This window comes from Arvicanthis niloticus, unplaced genomic scaffold (genome assembly GCF_011762505.2).
Source record: "Arvicanthis niloticus isolate mArvNil1 unplaced genomic scaffold, mArvNil1.pat.X pat_scaffold_1189_arrow_ctg1, whole genome shotgun sequence".
NCBI classification, from domain to species: domain Eukaryota; kingdom Metazoa; phylum Chordata; class Mammalia; order Rodentia; family Muridae; genus Arvicanthis; species Arvicanthis niloticus.
In genome coordinates this window covers 19,417-40,376 of record NW_023045193.1, presented here as the reverse complement: position 1 = coordinate 40,376, position 20,960 = coordinate 19,417, and the positions used below count along the sequence as shown (strand labels likewise).

At 38.1% G+C, this 20,960-nt stretch overlaps 1 non-coding gene across 1 annotated transcript; it reads right to left on the bottom strand.

The window, feature by feature from the left end:
- Window positions 1-3,185: 3,185 nt before the first annotated feature.
- On the bottom strand, window positions 3,186-3,322 carry LOC117701500 (small nucleolar RNA SNORA17). Its single transcript, XR_004605747.1, has one exon. It is a non-coding gene; the product is annotated as a small nucleolar RNA SNORA17 (small nucleolar RNA).
- Window positions 3,323-20,960: the final 17,638 nt, after the last annotated feature.

Genomic DNA, 20,960 nt, shown 5'->3' with positions numbered 1-20,960 from the left:
GTGACTATGGTACATATTTTGTTTTTAAAATGATAACATGCTCTCAGAACATACTTCAACTTACTTCTGTCAGCAAAGTTATTACAGTCTTCTCACAGTGCTTATTGCTCTTACAGAAACCTGCAGATGCTATTGGTGATACTGCCTCAGCTGATACTGATGCTGTTCAGTGTGTTAACATGACCATCATTGGTGTTTCTTCTAAATATGCACATGCTTTCTTACTTCCTTTTTCATTTCTGTAGCCTCCTTCACCTCCCTATTCTTTCCTAAATCCCTTCATTTAGGAGAGACATAACAGACAGATGTATACAATTTTCCAGGGAAGCCAGTTATCCTGCTGCACTGCAGAGGTACTAAATTCTGTCCATTCACTTTACTTTTACCTTGAGATCAAGTCAAAGAAATTGATTTTTGCTGAATCTAGTTTGGTCCACATAGTATTGATATTACCTAACACCAGGAAATGAGCATCTTAATTCAGGTTATATAGATCAGAAGTGTTTTAAGTTGGTGAGCTGTTGGAGGATCATGTGGTTAACAATTGGTGCTCTTAAAATCTTTAGAAAAATGATTGCTATAGAGTTAAAAATATATGATTTCATTAAAGGAATACAAGTCTTCCAGAGAACGGGGAGAAGTGAAAGAGAAAGATACAGATAGGATTTAGAAAAAAGAAGTAGATTCTCATAGATAGGTGCTCCCATATAGGGTATGGAAATGTTTTGTGTCAAGGGCTGTAAGTATCTTGCATGGTTGAGTTGCATCAGAATAGGATGGAAGCCATTATTGTTAAGTTGGTAATCATTTGGGATTAAGGAAATATTAGGAGAAGGTAGGGGCAGGAGAATGTTGATAAATTAGAGTCAGTTATGTGCATAGGCCCATAAATGGGTCAGTCATTATGTAAAGCTGTAGCATGAGGGCAGTGTGGCTTCATAGTGACTGAGTGGTAGCAGCAGTCTTGGCCCCAGGCAGCAATGGATCTTAATTACAGATAGACCCAGCAGTTGGATGAATAAGTGTAATCCTTCAATTAACATCCACTAAAAATGTCCTGAGTAAATCTTCTTAAGATCTTGGGGCTGTTATGTGAGAACTCAGAAATTTTTCCAAGCCTCAAAAATCAGAAACACAGATACAGGGGTTAGATATCAGCAGAAAGAGGGTACAAAGAAGAGGCACAGAAGGTAGCATTACTATTAATCCATCAAAAGCTGCTGTGTTATACTCTTGATGGGGATGGTGCTGTGTATGTTGAAGAAGCTGCCTTATGACTAGGTGTTTGTGCTCATCCATCACTCAAGTCTAGGCCTGGAAAATCAATAGCATTCTGCAACAATCTCTGGTCTTTCAGAGATATGTTTCTAAAAGACCTCAAGGATTTTCTGGATTCAGGAAATCCTTTGGTTGCTTCAAGCAGACAATAATGTTGCTGCTTGAATAAGGATAATTTCTCCTGTTAACTACCCAAGAATGAAAGGTGACACTATCATTTGTAGTATACAATGGGACCATGGATCCAGTAGCAGTGTTTTTGTGACAGTATTAAAGTCTTTCCTCAGTAGTCAACCCTGTTTGTTTAGGAATTATGAGAAAAACTAGCGAATGGTAGCAAACAATATATGGAGGATCCCAAGCTGAGCAAAAGGTGTATTCATTTATTTCTCTATGAAACTCCCTCTATCTTCACATGAGTCAGAACTTTCAGTAACACAAGTTGCTCAGATCAAGGTGTTATATATGCATGTGCTGTGTATTTCCTCTCTTTGAACTGTAGTGATCAAGGTCAATGTTGTAAAATCTTATGTTTTAATTTATGGAAAGTTGTTTTGATAAATTTTCCTTTTAATTTCAAGGAATGCCTACTCCAAATACTTCACAGAGGAACACATAATATTTTTTTAACCATCAGAATTATTTGAGTGAGTTAAAGATCTAATAGTTTTTTCTCTGTTGTATATTCCCTGACAGTAGGATATTCTTCTGTATTACCCCAGTATATCTTTGAAATGTATTATTTAAATTTAGAGTACATACATTAGAAATGCCATCTATAATTATACATCTTTGAATAGAATTCATTCTCTGGAGACATACAAGTAGTTTGACCTCAGGTATGTGGGGACACTGGGCTTGTGCTAAGTGCTGATGTGGCTTAAGCCTTACAGGTGTGACCAGTGCTAACTGGTTCCCAATGATTTGCATGCTCTTACTGTACAGCCTTGGGGACTTCTTTATATACCAGCAACACCCTGTGCCATTTTCATTGCAGTCAGGACTCAGCTTGGACATGAGGACTCCTGCTCAATTTCTTGGGTTCCTGTTGCTCTGGTTTCCAGGTAAAATGAATTAAATTCTAATTTCACTGTGATTAGTGTTGACTGGCATTTTGGGGGATGTCCTGCTTTATCATACTTACCTATTTAGATATTCATTATGTCTCCACTCCTAGGTGCCAGATGTGACATCCAGATGACCCAGTCTCCAACCTCCATGTCTGCCTCCCTGGGAGACAGAGTCACTGTTACTTGCCGGGCAAGTCAGGGCATTAACCGTAATTTAAACTGGTATCAACAGAAACCAGATGGAACTATTAAACGTCTGATCTACTACACATCCAATTTAGAATCTGGTGTCCCATCAAGGTTCAGTGGCAGTGGATCTGGGTCAGAATATTCTCTTAGTATCAGTAGCCTGGAGTCTGAAGATTTTGCAGTTTATTACTGTCTACAGTATAATGAGTTTCCTCCCACAGTGATACAAGTCATAACACAAACCCCACTGGAGCAGAAGTGAGAGTCTTGGCTGCCCCAGCTGCTTCTCCTCATGAACCACCCACTCTAAATATTTCTCAGATGTCACAAGTCTCTCTGAGAGTCTTGGGTCATGTCAGGTGTGGTCTTAGTTGTGCTATGCCCTGCTCACCCATTATGGTCTCAGACTGGTGGTTTTATCAGGCCAGCTTCCTGTCTGGGCCTCATGGTACTTGTCTGGTGGTCACGTTAGGCTCATTCCCACCTTGTCTACCTTAGTGGCCCCTTGAATGTTTTGTCTGTCTTAGGCCCACTTGTGCCCATGGCCTTGGCCATAGGAAAGTTTCTTCTCGTCTCTCTGTATTACCTTCCTGGAAAACTGCTCTTCCTCATGCCAGTCAGGCTGTCTTAGGCTTACCTCTTTCATGGAGTATTAGGCTACTAATCATTCAGGTGTTCATAGGTCTGGACAGTAGGCTGAGTGTGGACATAGCCTCTCTCTTCTCTGCCTCCTACTAACACTATTAGGACACAAAAGACACACCCTCAATGCCTTCTGATACAGTAGTGCACAACAGCCTTGATCACTCTAATTTAATACAATACAGAAGAATAAAGTTAGAAGGTAGAATGCCATCTTTCCAGGGTTCCAGTTTTCCTAGTTATCCTGTACTTTGACTATCTACATAAATTGTAGACTGAGTTCACCAACTTTAGAAACTCTTTCAGGAATATTATTTTCATTATTGAACTTATTCATGAACTGCAGATGATATACATTGAAATCACAATTTTGGCACTGGAGAAAAAGCCCAGTGGTTAAAAGCATTTGTTTATATTAAAAGAAACATGAGTTTGATTATCAGACTCTGTGTGGTGACAGGACATCAACCATTTATTTATTTATTTATTTATTTATTTAATATGCATGAGTGCTCTGTGTTCAACACACACATACATACATATCCACACACACATACACCAGAAGAGGGAATCTGATATCATTTCAAATGATTGTGAGTCATCATATGGCTGCTGGGAATTGAACTCAGGACCTCTGAAAAAATCAGTCAGTAGTCTTCACCACCCCACATCTATATTTAATTTCAGTTTCAGTGGATATATCACCATCTTCTGTCCTTTAATGGTACTAGACATGTACATAATATTCTTAGAAACATGCAAAGGATACATATATTTATTTTTTTAAAGCAGTTCACAGTATAAACACATATATTCTCTATTCACTTGTATGTTTTTAATGTACAGTTGTTATTCTTCTATCCTTAGTGTATGTAAAGATTTTATTATAATTACTTTCAAGTATCTATGTTGAGCTTCCATGATTTATGGATTTGCATGCTAACATTATTAGCAAAGATTTTATTTCATGCATTTAATTGCTCATTTCTACATTTGTTGCATCTGTGTTATTGTTTTAGCTAAAATGGCAACAGTAGACATTTTGTTTTTTTATAATCTGAGGCATAAATGCCCAATATTTCTTCACTGAATATTATATTTGCCTGAGCTTTATAGACAGCATATGACAGTAAGATATTTTTCTGACTGTGCTTTCTTCGTAAAGATTTATGATGAATCGTTAATGACTCTCATAGAAGTAATTTAAGAGACTATAGATATATATTTTTCTTAATTTGAAAAGGATGAACTATATGAATACTATGTATAATATTAAAATGTCGGTTGTATTGGGAAATACATCCAATTAGATTGTGATGCCTTTCAAGTGGAAACAAAGTGGTGAATGTAGAGAATCAGAGGGAGAAAAAGTGGATGAGGAACATGAAGAAAAGACACCTAAAGTAAATTTATTTGATTCTTTCCTACTATACCCCCATTTCAACTTAAACCCCAGCCATTTTATTATTTTTAATTAAATAAGAAATTTATCTATAGTGTCAGAAGTTTTAGTGCTGACCCTTGCTCATCTGTATTCATTTTGTCTCTGCTTAGTGTATGCAGTCATTGTTGTCCTTAACCATAACAGCAAGAAGATCAACCATGAACCTGTTCTCCTTTCAACACTTCTATCTTAGGGAATATTTGCTGTCTTCATACCTCAGATAAAAATTTAAATTTCAAATGTGTGATGTAGCTTTCATGATAGCTATGATGCATGTAACTGAAGAAAGTCAGTAATCCTGGAGAAAACACACCTATTTATAAAGCTATGAACCTTGAGATTTTAGAAATTTCAGTGCACATATGGTGAATGGACAGACAGACATATAGTTAGATGATATATAGATAATCCCTATCTATTTGTCCCTCTGACAATCCAGTCCTACAGCAAAAAAAAAAAAAAAAAAAAAAAAAAAAAAACCATTAATACGTGGAAAACAGCCCAAGATTTTCTACTCTCTTTTGCTCATGATGTTATCTTATTCTATTTTTACATCCTTTAATTACAGCAGTATGACTTCTTAAATTCCTTAAGGAGGTTAATGTGAATTCTGGGAGAAAAAGACATTTAGAGATTTCTGCCATGTGATACCATGAAAATCCAAGATCACTTAAATTCATCATATTTGTGACTTATAAACATACTTATTCTATAACACATTGTATTATAGAATTGAATTTAACTGTGATATATGACAAACAAATCTAAGTTATTGTTTGAAGAAAAATTCTCTGTATGCATCAGAGTGACAGTTGTCAATTTCAAGTAATACAAGCCATTGGGCAAACATTAGTGAAATGGTTCAAATAAAAAAAATGTTATTGAAGAGTATGTAAGACAGGAGAATAATGTTCCATCTCCCTTTCATAAGGCAAAGTTTCAGAGTACATAGAGAAGAAAATACTTGAGAAAGTCCATGACTAAAAGCTTGGGGGATTTACTAATTAAAGCAAAATCACTAAAATGATGAAACCTCTGAACTTTACCACACATAGGTATCAAAGATACTTGAAAATTACAGAAAAATACCCCAAAATAATTACTTTTAATGTCAGAGAACTAAAATTTGTAGCAAAAAAAGATTAAGAGGTCTTCTGGGGAAAGGTAGATGTTTAGATGTTTCCAACTTATGACTCCATGGGTGGCCAAAAAGAGTTAAATTCAAAAGAATATTGGAAATCTTGCAAGAAGTGGTAGGAAGTGTTAGAGAGGTGACGACATAGTTAGGAGCACAGGGCATCATTTGCTGTTGAAAAGAAGGAATAATGTCATCAGAGAATAAGTGCAGAGAATAATAGCCTTAGTCCAATGAACTCCTTAACTTCTAGTGCTCCTTCACAGTTGTTTGTTATCTGTAGATATGGTAATTCAAGTACAGAAAATTACTTGACTTTTGCAATATATTTTTTCCTACATCGGTAATATCTGGAGTTTTGAGACTCTAAGGCAGATTTGTACATTTAGGAAGACACACCATATCCAGTGTAGATATATTTTTCTGAACTTATACCTCAAATCCTTTGAACTGGTAGTGTATGTGTGTGTTTCAGACTCTGGGAGAAAATTGTCTATAGTGAACACAGTGCTATGAGGCAGCAACCTCTTGAGTAACTAGAACTTAGTAACAGCTCAACTGATTAAGAAAAAAGAGAGAGAGAATTTTTAGCTCACTATTCCCAAATGTGGAAGATTCCATTTAGAGACTGGAAAAATTCACTCTAAATTCTTGTCTGTGTTTATTTTTATATTAAATGTATTTTAATATTATATTTACTTTTTATTGCTAGATTTTTTTTCTTTGTTCTTATCTTACCAATACATCCCAAACTACAGTTTCTACTCCCTCCACTCTTCCCAGGTCTTCCACTGACCCTGTCTTTCAGATCCACTCACTGATTCTCCATTGTTTCTCAGAAAAGAGCAGCCCCCCACCTGGGATATTGAACAAAACAACATAGCAGAAAGCAATAAGATTAGGCACAGTCCCTCATATCAAAGCTGGATGAAGCAATTCAGTAGGAGGAAAAATGTCCTAAGTGTAAAAGTCATAAGTGTAGCAATAGACACCCACACTACCACTGTTAGGAGTCCTACAAAACTCTAAGCTAAACAAGCATAACACATATGCAAAGAATTTAGTGCAGACACCTACTCAGGCTTTGTGATTGCTTCTTCATCTTCGTGAGCCCCTATGAAGCTCTGCTTAGGTGATTCTGTTCTCCTACATGGCCATGTTCTCTGGAATCCTTGCCATCCCTGCTTCCTCAATCTTTCCCTCTTTCCCTTTTGGCTGAATTCTTTGGCTGCATGTCTGTAGAATCTTCTTTCTCTGATTGAAATTGCTTTAATGACAATAGGCTATGCATAAATCTCCGAGTTTAGCAGAATAGCATTAGGGCTAATTTCATTTACACTTTCCTTTTGTCCAGTAATGTTTGTTTTGTGCTAGATTTGTAGACTATCCAGCTTCCATTTCCTGACTTTCTAGGCAGTATTGGGTATGGAATTTCTCCTGTGGCATTGGCCTCAAGGGACACCAGTCATTAGTTGGTCACTCTCACAAGGTTTGAGCCACCATTACCTCAACATATTTTGTAGTTGGTACAGGTTTTAGGTCAAATATATTGTGAAGATTGGTTTCTAAGGTTTGTCACTTAAAGCTCTGTGTGGTTCCAGAAGATGGTGGTTCAAGCTCCATATACTCCATTACTAGGAGTTCTTACTATAGGGTCACCCCTATAGGTTCAAGAAAGTTTCCAGAGCACTGCATTTTCAATTGCCCTCCCAAGGATGGGGGGGGGGGATGTTCCATCTATTTGCTTAAAATTTTAGTGATGCCACTTTTTTTTACACCTGAGTAATACTCTATTGTGTGAGTGTGCCACAATTTCTTTATTCTTTCTTCCATTGAGAAAATCTAGGTTGTTTCCAGTTTGCGGCTATTGTAAATAATGCTACTATGAATGTAGGTGAGCAACTGTCCTTATGATTGGATGGAGCATCCCTTTATATATATCCATCACTGGTATGTATAGCTGTGTTTTCAGGTAAGTCTATTGCTCATTTTTCTGAGAAATTATATTGATTTTCATAGTGGCTGTATAAGTTTACAGTCCCACCGATAATAGAGGAATTTTTCCCTTGTTCTATATTCTCACCAGTATGAATGGTACTTATGTTATTAATCTTAGCCATTTTGATAGGTGGAAGATGGAACCTCAAGTAGTTTTGATTTGCATTTCTCTGATCAGTTAGGATGTTGAACATCCTTACTGTGTTCTTAAAACATCCTTTAAGTGTTTTCAGCCATTTTAGATTTCTCTATTAAAATTTGGTTTAGATCCGAATAGCATTTTTATTTGGAGTACTTGGTTTGTTGACATCTAGTTTCTTAAGTTCTTTATGACTATTTTTTGTTTTTTGGATATTGTCCTTTATTGAATGTGAAATTAATGAAATCATTTCCACAGACTAGAGTCTATTATTCTCTATCTTATTGATAGTGTCTTTTGTTTTACAGTTTCATGAGGTCCAATTTATTAATTGCTAATATTAGTGCCTATGATATAGTTGTTCTATTTAGATACTTAGCTCCTGTGTTGATGCATTCAAGCTTTGCCCTAGTTTCTCTTCTGTAATGTTTAGTGTATCTGGATTTATGTTGAGTTCTTTGATCCATGTGAAGTTGAGTTTTGTTCAAGGTGTAATAAATATAGATCTATTTGTATTCTTCTACATACAAATATCCAATTAGACAAGCACCATTTGTTTAATATATTTTCTATAGTATATTTTTGGCTATTTTAACAAAACTCAGGTGTCCATGGTTATGTGATTTTATGGATGGGTCTGCAACCATTTGTTGAAATTACAGTCAAAGACTGAGTCTAGTGAGTAGCTGTGATTCACCATCATAGTCCCTATTTACCATTTCCAAATGAAGACCAGGAAACTGCAAGTTACCAAAACATAGTACTCTGAGTTATTTACAGATTATATCTTAAGGTTTTTTTCACCTTGATGAGTCCTCTGTGAATCTGTATTCCATTGTTTTATATATGTAACATAGAGGCCTTAGTGTGAAAAAGATTCTTATTCCAAGACAATAAGAATGTAATATAATGTAAATTTCCTTATTGAGGAAACTATGAATGGAAATAGGTTTCCTAAGACTTATTAAGGTGAAAATGTGAAACTTTTCCTGTTCATTTTTTCTATCCTTCCAAAATTGCCTTTCTCTTAAAAAGCCTTTTTTTTTTTTTTTTTTTTTTTTACTGTGTATAGGAAACAAGTGATACTTTGAGGGTATCCAGATTGTTTTCTATTATGATAAAAAGTATTGATTTTATTGTTATTAAAAGCCATAACCCCATAGCAACTTGAAAAAAAAAAGGTCAGGATCAGTTTAAAGTTCTACCTCACATGAAGGTAATAACGGCAGGATCTCCAGCAGGGCAGGTTCTAGGAGTGAGGAAATGAAACAGAGGCCATAAAGGTTGCTGCTTATTTATTGGCTTACTTCCCATCATTTGCTCTGCTTGATTTCTTGAGCCACTCAGGACGTTGTGGCCAGGTGGTAGCACTGTTAACTCTCATGATGGCCCTTAGCACATCTATTATTAATCAAGACAATCTTACTATACACATGTCTGCCACCAAGCCAAACAACTTGATGTTTTCCATAGCACATCCACATTGCAGGAGGACTGACTACCATCAGTTGTATCTGTTTTTCATGTGTATGCATTGGAATGAACATGTACCATTCCACAACATTTGTATAAAGCTCAGCAATTGTACTGTGTGAGAGGTAGGCAGAGTGAGAAGAAGAAGAGGAGAAGGAAGAGGATGAGAGGGGGACAGAGATGTAGGAGCAATGGAGAACCACATATGTATCAAAAGCAGTCCTGGGTAACAACTTATAAGGTTAGATATTAGGATACACCTCTAATTGTGTGGGCCCTGGGAGCAGCAAGATCATGTTGCTGCTCATGACCTCAGTTCTTGCCTAGTCAGGAAGATGAAGGCTCTGTAACAGAAGACAAATCAGATGCTGCCGTTTTAAATATTACCAGTAACATGAATATGTTGTAGTAAATCTCCGACCCAAATAAGTCTGGTCAAGGAAAACACAACTCAATATTTATGATTATAAACTGCAAGCCTAGATTGGGCAGATTTACCATTGCACTACTCTATTTCCCAGCTATGAGATCCCTTACAAATTGTGGTTTTTCTAGACCACGTTCTTCTCCTCCATTGTCCTTCCACCTCTGGCTTCTCTTTCACCTCCATAGCCTCTCTCTCATCAACTTCCTCTTCTGATTCCTCCTCTTCCAACTCCTCCCCTAACCCTTTTTTCTCCATCTCTCCTTCTACTGCCAAATCACTGGCTCGAGCCTTTATTTTACAAATTCAATTGGACAGAAGGTTCACAAGATTCACTCCTCCTCCGATGCCCCTCCCTGGAGTGGAACTACTATTAAAACACAAGGCTGGGACTATCCACAACATGAACATGCCTAAATATACATACATACAAACACATAATAAACAAATAAATGTAAAAATATCTTCTTATTGACCTTTCCCTCTTCTTTCTAGGAAACACACAGTATAAGTTTGTACTCATTCTATGCAATCCCATATTTTGTTCATTCTGTTTTTTTTTATTTATGATATATTCTGGGAATTTAAAAACATAAATAATAATTAGTCTTTAGTTTCTTTACACTCCCAATTATCTTCCCCTAATTATCATCTGCAATTTTTTTATTTGACTTAATGAATTAATTTTTTTTGCTTGCATGAAAATGAGTTAGGTTGCACCACCCCTGTGCATCAAGTTTCTGCCGGGTTCAGCATATCATCCCTGATTGAGGCCAGACAAGGCATCCCAGTTAGGAGAATGGATTCGTCTTTTAGGCAACAGCTTTAGGGATAGCATCTGTTCCATATTTTGGGAGATTCAAATGAAGACTATGTTGAAGATTGAGGTATACATTTTCTACTTATTGCCTGGACCCTTGGCTCAGCCTGTGTATGCTCTTTGCTTGATACCATAGTCTCTGAAAGCTCCCAAGGGTCCTGGTTAGTTGACTCTGTTGGTAGTTCCTGTAGAGTTGGTATCCCCTTTGGGCCCCTCAGATTCTTCCCTTAACTTTTCCAAAAGAGTCCCCAAGTTCAATATTAAGCTGTGATTCTCTGCACCTGTTTTAGTCAACTGCTCACTGGAGCCTCTTAGAGGACTGTTATGCTAGGCTGCTGTCTGCAATTGGTGTTTGCGCCATAGGATGAGTCTCATATTGGCAAGGTTATTGTTTGGCCCTTCCTTTAGTCTCTGTTCCATCTTTGTCCATATTTTTCTTGTAGACAGTGCAATTTTGGGTCGAAATTATTTTAGTACTCCCATGGAGACAAATTCAGTAGACCACCAGTAAAAAAGCTCTTAACTGCTACATGTGACTTTCAGAAAATGACAGCATTTTCCTATAAAATTATTGAAAAGAGAAACAGAAACATAGATGGTCAACTTAAAGAGAATAATTTTACACATATATCTTCGTTTTCACTCCTTCCTGTGTTTCTGTACTACAGTAATTATTAAGTGTCTGCTGTCTTCAAGCAGGAATCTGATATTAGACTAGAACAAAAAAGAAATTTCAGGTAGGAATCTAAATCGTAGGATACAACAAAGAAGTGATCTCAGACAGAAATCTACATTTTAGGCTAGAACAAGGAAGTAGGCTTCAGAAAATGAAAATGACCTTGAGCTAGGATAGGGAAGTAGGCTCAGATATTTTGGCCATCCTGATAAGCCTTTAGAAACAGTAGTCATGGGAGTGTTCACGTAATTGGGTTTAATGCCTTGCTTTTTCTTTGACTATTTGTGTTTACTGTATTGCTTGTTCCACAACTATTTGCATCTATTGTATTGCTAGACCCTCAACCTAGAACTGACCTTAAAACATGCATGTAATCAAAATGGTATAAAAGCATAAAGGAAGAGGAGGTATAGGATAGGGGATTTTAGGGAGGGAAAGTGGGGAAAGGGAATGACATCTGTATTGTAAATAAATAAGATATCCAATAAAAATGAGAAAAAAGTGTCTGATGTCCAGATTGATAGTTTTAGCATGTTCTTTTCCCACCAAACAGCCCACACTGTTTTACTATTGTCTCCTCTGACAAAGAAAATATTTTCTGTGAATTTGGGATCATGAGAATCCTCTATGACTCTCATCCTATATCTGCTGTATCACCAACTTAGGCCTTTGCATATTGTTCCTTCAGGGAGACTCACCCCTGTTAGTTCAAGATAAAAGCTCAGTTTTTATCTTTCCTAGATTGACAAGTCTCCTTAGGCTGCTTCCTCAAAATGATGTTGCCTGTTCTGCTGTTGGTGGTGCTGCTTTTCTTCATTCCTGCGAAGTACAAAGGGAAATGAGGACTAAGAATGGATAGTGTGGATGAGCTCTGGGTCCCATTTCTTATCACATGTGGTTTGTCTTTTGGGGGGAAGACAGCTCTTATTCTCAAAAATGGGGACTGTGATGGTTATGTCTGTGAGAGGGACATTCCCGATGGGAGATAACTTGTGCTATAATGAAGAATACATTATAGATGGAATGGGATCATATAATTTATGCTTGCTAGCTCCTTAGGCCATTACTTTCACTTGTTTCATTAAATGAGAATTTTAGTGTATAAAGAATAATATATAAAAGGAAACATCTCATCTAGAAAGCAACTGCAAAGATTAATTATGAAGTTTGTCCATAACTTTGCACTTCTCTCTCATAATCTCAGCTTCCACTGGTGATGCTTTTATGACCCTAAACTCATTTTCCCTGCTGTCAGCCTTGGAGATCAAGCCTTTATCTTTTGAAGATCTAATCAGAGCCCCCTGCATAGTAATGTATACACCTATTTGCATTGCTACCTGCAGAAGCCAGGCCAAACTCTATAGCTCCTGTTCTACAAGGTTTCCAACCAATTTTCATGGGTCCCAGACAGGTTCAGTGGTAGTGGGTTAGGTACAATTCATACTTAAGATCAACAAAGTGGATCCTGAAGATATGGGAGTTTATTATACCACATGACATATTCATGTCCCTCTCAGAGTGATACAGATCATAACAAAAAACCTTCCTTGAGGGGGTCCAGCTGTCAAATAAGTTAGTGCTCTGTGAGAGAATTCCTAAGAAATTGGAGATATTGGTTGCATCTGATGGTATTGGAGCATAAATTTATTGTCTACACTTCAAATGCTATGTTTTTCTGATCTCATCAGATGCAATAACAATGACATCAAATCTGCCTCAGAAGAACAGTGAACAGGTGCCCCCTCAGTAACCAGCAATAATGATAGTGAAGCTGAGAGAAAACTCATTCTGATCCTACATGATTTGTTCTCAATACTATCCAGTAAAAGAGACACTAAACTGAGACATCCTCCTTTGTTAAACTGTTTCCTTTATTATATAATTACTCCATTCTCCACATTTTATACACTTGACCTAAATTCTATTTTGCTTATATAAATATTGTTTATCCTAATTCTTTTTTCTTTATGTGTTAAGTGTGACATTACCCAAACTCTCAGGCTATGTCTTTTTAAAAAATTGAGTATTTTATTTATTTACATTTCAAATATTATCCCTTTCTCAGTTTCCCCTCTGCAAATCCCCTATAATTTCTGTCTTACCCTGCTTCTATGAGGTCCTCCCCCACCCACCTCTGCACTCCTCCCTCACTGCCCTAGCATTCCTCTAAACTGGGACATCAAGCTTTCACAGGATCAAGGACCTCCAGTCCCATTCATTTCAAATAAGGCCCCCTCAGCTGTAGGTAATGTGGCTGGAAAAGCAGCGTTCCTCACACCAGGCTGTGGGTAGTTGGCTGAGGATGCTCTGGGTTCCTCCAGGGGGAAGTTAGGCCCGGCTGCTGTGGCTCCAAGGTTCCACACAGTGCAGCCCCAATGACACAAGAAAGTTCATGGGTTTTTACTGGCTTTAATATCATGACGGATGGTGGATGGATCTGGATGCATCCTCCTAAAACCCAGGGCAGACCTGAGTTAAATAGGGAGGGAGAGAGGGGGGAGGGGCTGGGGAAGAATGCTTTATTGGCTCCACCCTTTGGCCTTCAGGTACCTCATTAGTATGTAAATCTCTCTAGGGCCTGAGACCTGTTCCTCATGATTGTTGGCCATAGACCTCTCTGTGGGATTGGTTGTTGGAGGGCTGAAGCTAAATGAAAAGAACCAGGGCCTGGGAGCAGAGCTGCATTCCTGCAATCCAATAAGGTTCGGGGGTTCCAAGCTCATCTCAACCAAGCACCCAGCTGCTTCTCACAGCCCCCCTCCAATGTCTCCTTTAAAAAAAAACAAGGGGGGTCACTGTCATTTGTAGTGAAAATTTTAGATGAGGAAGTCAAAAGAAAATACCATGAAGGCCATAGGGTGTGACACAATTAAGCCACAGGATAAGGGGAACTGGGGGTGGGGGGGTTAGGAAGGCAAGAGATCATTGAAACAATTAAACACAGGTGATACAGTTTGAGGGTAATAACATCTGATTAATCTAAACAGACATGTTTTCTTTACTAACATGTAACTTTAACCATGTGACTTTGGCAAAAGAGTTGATCTGCAGCTGGAAGGTCTGGATCTGTCTTCTGTAGTGAGTGTCTCTGGATCTGGCATGTGTCTCTGGATCTCAGTGTGCATGTCTGGGGTCTTCAGTCAGAAAAGGTGGCTGGAAGAAGTTAGCTTGGCATCCCAGACAGGATCTAGGAGATAGCATTGTCTCTGATGGACTTGTGGGAGCACCTATAGGATAATCACGACAGGGACTCAGCACCCATGCAGGGGGATGTCTGCAAAGGGTGTGTAGCAAGCATTAGGCTACTTGGGAGTAAGCACGTCATGGTCTGTCATTGAGATCCTAGAAAAGCAAAGGTGTTTGAGGAAGTTTTAGTCTTAGAAGGCACCTTTGAGTCTGCTTTGGATGACTGAGGAAGAAAAACATCATGTTAATTATGTATCTGGGATAGGCAGCAACAGTTTGTCTGTAAAAGGGAACTAGTTGTTAATTAAGAGCTGGAAAATGTTGATCAGCATGTTGATTTAACCTGTGGAAGTAGATTAGATGGCTTTTGAACCTTATATCATGAGTATTAGAGAGAAAAGGAAACATTTAAACAAAAACCAAGAAAATTTTCGGTTGAAAAGCATGAACATTGTTGCTTTAGGGGTTCCTGTTAGGGAGAAAAGGAAACATTTAAAATTTTTGCTTGAAAAACAGGAACGTTGTTGCAGGTCTTCTTATTGGGGAGAAAAAGCAGTATTGGCAGGTTTAGAAGCAGTGGGGGAGGGGCTTGTTCTGCCATGTGGCATCTGGGTCTTCTGGCAGAGAGGTCCTGTATTCCCCCTTTGTTTTTCTTAGAAATCTTAAATGTAGAGGAGGAGAAAAAGGCTAACTTTGAAGAAACCTTAGAGAAAGAGACATAGAGCCTTGATAGGAGAGCCAAAAGTCAGAAGGAGTGAAAGGCTGTGTCTATGGGAGAGACACGTGGAGGCTAGATTTGAGCCAGCAGCTCCTGGGGTAAACTGGTAGGTAGCACACATTTTTTCAGGCTCAACCTGGAGTTTCTAGCTATGCAAAAGAAATTGTCTAAGGAACACAGGGCTGGGTAGCAAGCAAGGTTTCACCCCTGTTGCATTAGGCAAGCCGGCTAAGCCAAATAGCTATAGCCTGCCACAACTGACAAGGGAACAAGGGAAGAAGCCACCTGGCAGGGCGCTGGAGACTAGAGTTTTGAGCCAGTGATTTTGAGAAGTTTGCAGCAACTCACCCCTGGAGGAGGGGCAGAGAGTTAAGATTAGGAAGTCACCACCATCTTGTTGAGTTAAAGAATGTGTGGGGAGAAAGAAAGAGAAATAAACCTATGTTAGCAGGCAGTGCCCAAAGACTGAAGCTCCTGAGAGCTCAAAACAAAAGAGGCCAAGGGAAAAAGTCTTAGAATGAGGGTCACAGCAGACACTGTGGCTTGAAAGACAGCTGTTAGCTGTAAAGGAGCCCCCTTTGAGGAGCTGGGGGATGGGCAAAGTAGAGGCTAGAGAGCCCGCCATTTTGCCCTTGAGCTGGAGAGCATGTGGAGAGGGAGAGACAGAGAGAAAGAGGAAGAGAGAATTAAAGCAGAGAAGCTGACCAGAAACACATGGAGAGAGAAAGAGAGGGACCCAGTCTTTTTGAATTAGGCAGGAGTCTTCTGTCATCTTGAGCTTCATGTGGTCCATGCACTGTATCATGAATATTTCACACTCTTTGCCTATTATCCTCTTATCAGTGAGTACATACCATGTGTGTTCTTTTGTGGCTGAGTTACCTCTGTCAGGATGATATTTTCTAGATCCATCCATTTGCCTGCAAATTGTATGAAGTCATTGTTTTTAATAGTGAGTAGTAAATGTACTACATTTTTTTTGTATTCATTCCTCCTTTGAGGGACATTTTCGTTGCTTCCAACTTCTGTCTATTATAAATATGGCTGCTATGAACATAATAGAACATGTTGAAGCATCTTCTGGGTATATGCTCAGGAGTAGTATAGCTGGTTCCTTAGGTAGTACTATGTCTGATTTTCTGAGGAACCTCCAGATTGTTTTTCAGAGTGATTTTACTAGCTTGCAATCCCTCGAGCAATGGAATACTGTTTCTCTTTCTTCACATCCATTCCAGCATCTGCTGTCACCTGAGTTTTGATCTTAGCCATTCTGACTGGTGTGAGATAGAATCTCAGGGTCCTTTTGGTTTGCATTTCCCTGATGACTAAGGAAGTTGAACTTTTCTTCAGGTGATTCTTGGCCACTCAAGTTTCCTTGGTTGAGAATTCTTTGTTTAGCTCTTTTCCCCATTTTAAAATAGGGTTATTTGTCTCTCTGGAGTCTAATGTCTTGTGTTATATCTGATGTAGGATTGGTAAAGACTTTTTCTAATCTGTTGGTTGACATTTTGTCCTATTGACAGTCCCTTAAAGAAGCTTTGCAATTTTACGAGGGCTCATTTGTCAATTCTAGATCTTAGAACATAAGCCATTAGTATTTTGTCCAAGAACTCTTCCCCTGTGCTATGTCTTCAAGGCTTTTGCCCAATTTCTCTTCTATTAGATTCAGTATATCTGGTTTTATATGGACATCCTTGATCTACTTGACTCTTGTTCAGGGAGATAAGAATGGATCAATTTGAATTCTTCTACATGTTGACTGCCAGTTGAACTAGCACCATCTTTTGAAAATGCTACCTTTTTTCCAATGGATGGTTTAGCTTCTTTGTCAAAGATCAAGGGACCATAGAGGGGAGGGTTCATTTCTAAATCTTCAATTCTATTTTATTGATCTATGTGCCTTTCACTGTATCAATACCATACACTTTTTATCACTATTGTTATATAATAAAGTCAGTGATGGTCAGTGATGGTGATTCCCCCAGAAGTTCTTTTATTGTTGAGAATAGATTTGGCTATCCTGGATTTTTTTTCTTATTACAAATGAAGTTGAGAATTGCTCTTTTTAACTCTATGAAGAATTGAGTTGAAATTTTAATTGAGATTGCACTGAATCTGTAGATTGCTTTCTGCATTTGGTCATTTTACTATATTATTCATTTCAATTCATGAACAGGGAAGATCTTTCCATTTTTCGAGGGAAGGTGGGAAGCCCCTTGAATACCTAGGTACGGGGAAAAGTTACTGAACAGAATACCAATGGCTTATGCTCTAAGATCAAGAATTGTTGAATGAAACCTCATAAAATTGCCATGATTCTATAAGGCAAAGGACATTTTCATTAGGACAAATGGCCACCAACTGTTTGGTAAAAGATCTTTACCAATCCTACATCTGATAGAGGGCCAATATCTAATGTATATTAAAAACTCAAGAAATTTAACTCCAGACAATCAAATAACTATTAAAAATGGTATGCAGAGCTCAAGAAAGATTTCTCAACTGAGGAAACTCAAATGGTGTAAAAGCACCTAAAGAAATGTTCAACATCCTTAGTCATCAGGAAAATGCAAATCAAAACAACCCTGAAATTCCACTTTAAACCAGTCAGAAGGGCTAAGATCAAAAACTCAGGGACAACAGATGCTGGCAAGGATGTGGAGAAAGAGAAACACTCCTGCATTTGCTGGTGAGATTGGAATTAAGTCTGGAGGTTCCTCAGAATATTGCACATAGCATTACCTGAGGACCCAGCTTTACCAGTACTGGGCATATATTAAAAATATGATCCAACAGATAATAAGGACACATGGCCCGGTATGTTCATAGCAGCCTTATTTATAGTAGCCAGAAGCTGGAAAGAACCCAGATGTCCTACAACAGAGAAATGGATACAGAAAATGTGGTACATTTACACAATGAAGTACTACACAGCTATTAAAAATAATGAATTCATAAAATACTTAGGTAAATGGATGGAACTAGAAAATATACTGAATGAGGTAACCTTATCACAAAAATTCACACATGGTATGCACTCACTGATAAGTGGCTATTAACCCCAAAGCACACAATATCTAAGACACCACTCACAGACCCATGAAGCTCAATAAAAAAGAACACCAAAGTGTGGGTGCTTTGGTCCCTGCACTCTTCCAAACTCCTCCATCTACCTTCTTTATCCACATCCACTGCTCCTACATTTTTTCTCAGAAAAGACCAGCACTCATCCCCAACCCCAGAATAGCAACCAAAATGGCATTAAGAATGCAAGAGGACTAGACAAAATCCCTCATATTAAGGCTGGATGAGGCAATTCAGTAGGAGAAAAATGGTCCAAGTGTGTGCCCTCCCCTCAAGCCTTGAGCAGGCTGGAACAAGATGTTATCCACAATAGACCAAACAACAATAGGACCTAGGAGGCATTGCCTTGCCTTGGCACCCTGCAGTCTGCTACAGGAGCTAAGAAGAATGGACTACCTGCTAAGCTTGCCTTGACACCTTCTGGCTGCTATCCCCTCACCCAGCCACTGGGCTGAAACAAGAAGAGACTCTGGAGGTCGGGCTTCCCCTTTATATGTGAAAGCAAAATATTAAACTTTGGGCCTTGATCAGAATATGTTGTCTTGGCCCCATGGTTTCTCTCACCCTCCATTCCCCTTTCATTCCCAGCCTTCCTTTCAGGTGAACCAGGTTACTCGTAGCTGCAGGCAGCTACAGATTGGCACCTGACTGTGGAACCTGAGAATGGAAGACCAGCTGATGAACACTGTCTTTGTGGAGCTCTACAGAAAATGGAAAAAGAAGCAGAGTATCTAGAGCACTTGGTGAACAACAAACAGCACAGATGCTAGCTAAGTTATGGCTGTGTTTGCAGGAAGTGTGTTTAAATGGAATATGGGTCTAGATTGAATGAACATTGACCAGACACAAGCTCATTTATGAGGTGACAGTGATTTTGGGATAGGAAAATATTAATAGGCATCTGCCCACAGCCCTAGAGCTGCCTCAGGCAAGAGAAGCAGGGTTAGAAAGAGTTGGAAAACTGAAAAAGGCAGAGCACTGAATAGTATCCATAATTCTGCCTTCTTTGTTTATTGTTTGTCCTTGACACAGCAATGTCCATGTGTGTCAATTGTCTGTTTTTTGTTTCATTGTCTAAATGATCAGTGTTCTATGTTTTATGGTGTTCTATGTTTTTGTTTCAAAAGATCCTTAAAATTGCTTGATCCAACCCTTGGTCTAGTTTAACGTGGCTTTAAAGGCAGTCTTAATATGCACAGCAGAGGCTGATAAGTTTTCTTTACACTTGTAGTTAAGAGTTGAGCTGAGCTGGAAAAGCCTTTCCAAAAGTTGATTGTTGGTATAAGCTGCTTTTGAAGGGACCAGCAGTTTTTTAGGTTCTGTAAGGAAGCTAAGAGGTATGTGTCCTAGAAAAATCTCTGTGACAAGGTGCTTTTCTCCTGAAATTACATCTAGAAAAAGAAAGAAATTTTGTTTGGTCTAAATATATAATATGTGTTGTCACTTCATTTTTGTTTCTGATTGGTTTTAAAGATATAAATATGTTCTACATGTCTTAGTTATAGATTATTGGCCTATAAGTTATTGAGTATGATTAAAAATGTACAACCTTGGTAACAAAAAGTTGGCTTAAAACTGGTAACTCAGGGTTGGAGTCATTCAGAAACCAGATGTATAAAGATAAGATTTAAAAACAATGTCTCTTTAGTGAGATATTAAAAGCTGTACTACCATGCACTCATATATAAGAATTGGCAGCAAAATTTTGTTGCCAATTACTTGGTAACACTTGGTAATTACTTGGTGTTGATTTTAGAGAAAACAGATTGTTTACATCGTTAAAAATTTGGCTTTGTTTCTCAAAATTATGGTTATATTCTAAAGTTGCAAATGTAGCTTAAATATATAGTTAAATTGCCAATATTCCATTGGCTACAATTGGCAGTTCAATCATGAATTTTGGATTTTTTGATTTGCCCATTTTTACAGAGAAAAAGATACAGAATGTAGATTTAATTAAAGTCACAAAAAAAAAAAAAAAAAAAAAAAAACCCTGCAGTGCAGTGCAGTACAGGCCTAGTCTTTGGGTCAGGCCTCAGAAAACAGGCCAAGATTAAGAACATTTACATTTGAATTAAGACAATGCAGACTGAGCTCAGCAGAAGTTTAGGTACTGAACATTCCTTTTGTCCTGGGTCTTCATGACCAGCTCCTCAAAAGATGTTTTCCAGAATTTGTGTTTTACCTTGCTTGTTTCTTGCAGAAGGAGGGTTAATCTAAGACCCAAAGATTCACAACAAACAGTTTATGGGGCAGGAGTTATAGATAGTGATTTTGGGGGAGAAATTAAAATTATGCCTGCCTCTACCATGGTGTTATAACTGTACCTGCTGGCAAAAGAATTGTTCAATTTGTTTTTGTTTATTTGCATCCACTTCCTTCCAAATTTGTTAGGAATGAAAATGAGATGGCTTTGGTTCTTTTAATGTATATTGGGTTCAATCTATTGCTAGCAAGAGACCTAATCTTAAGTTATATAACAATCATTAAAGGACAAGATGCCTTCAGCTTGGCCTTTATCTGATACTCTCACTCTGCTAAGAAAATATTGGTCATTGAATTAATCCAAAACAAAGTTCAAGCTTAAAATTTATGAAAATAATGGGCCATTATAGCCTGATTTGCCTACTCCAGCTTCCATTCCAGATTAAATACATATAGAATTATTATAGATCTAGAAGATT